Raw genomic sequence first — 931 nt, 5'->3', positions numbered from 1 at the left:
AAACTTTGTCGTTTTGATTCTGGTTCGGAGGGATGACACCATGACTCATCTCCAGCTACAACTCATGCCAGGAACGCATTCCCTTCCTGAGCATAGTGCTGCAGATAAGCAAGACAGTGGGCCATTCGATATGCTTCCTGGTGTGGTTGAAGACTATGGGACACCCATTGGGCACACACTTTGCGCATTTGCAGTCTTACATTGGCACCAAATTTCGCTACAGTTCTGCCACTACAATTCTGCTTAACGATGCCGTAGGCGTGTCACGCGATGAGAAGGCCGCCACAACCCCTCTCACCCACACTTCATACCTTGTTTTGACGTCTCTGGAATGGTGGTCAGCGCTACGGTACCCAGCGTTCAAATCAGACGCACTATCCTCTGTGCCCGCGGTGGCTCAGATGGATAGAGCGTCTGCCATGTAAGCAGGAGATCCCGGGTTCGAGTCCCGGTCGGGGCACACGTTTTCAACATGTCCCCAATGAAGTACATGAACGCCTGTTTGCAGCTAGGGTGTCCATTTAATTATCATTTCATTTCTATCAAAACTGCATGGTCATCCACGGTAACTGTTCTTTCGGGAACAGATATTACCGTCATATATAGTTAAAATATGGCTTCCCGGCCATTGACCTTCTTGTGCGAACGCACACGCTATACCCGAACTCGTACGGGACTTGGTAGATTAATCTGCCACGAGTAATGAGTATGATGGGCAAAACATCTATTAGGCGCACTACGAATGTAGTGGTGTGGACATGTTGGGAATTTGGATCTCACGGGGAGCGTGCAAGGGATAAGTCCCTGCAGACGCACTATCCTCTGTGCCCGCGGTGGCTCAGATGGATAGAGCGTCTGCATGTAAGCAGGAGATTCCGGGTTCGAGTCCCGGTCGGGGCACACATTTTCAACGTCCCCAATGAAGTACATG

At 50.4% G+C, this 931-nt stretch overlaps 1 non-coding gene across 1 annotated transcript; it reads left to right on the top strand.

Annotated features, from left to right (window-relative positions):
- Positions 1-385: 385 nt before the first annotated feature.
- Trnat-ugu (transfer RNA threonine (anticodon UGU)) lies at positions 386-460 on the top strand. Its single transcript has one exon. It is a non-coding gene; the product is annotated as a tRNA-Thr (tRNA).
- Positions 461-931: the final 471 nt, after the last annotated feature.

This window comes from Schistocerca nitens, chromosome 8 (assembly GCF_023898315.1).
Source record: "Schistocerca nitens isolate TAMUIC-IGC-003100 chromosome 8, iqSchNite1.1, whole genome shotgun sequence".
In the NCBI taxonomy this organism is placed as follows: Eukaryota; Metazoa; Arthropoda; class Insecta; order Orthoptera; family Acrididae; genus Schistocerca; species Schistocerca nitens.
Note: the sequence above shows the minus strand (reverse complement) of the source record. Positions and strands in the feature narration are given on the sequence as shown.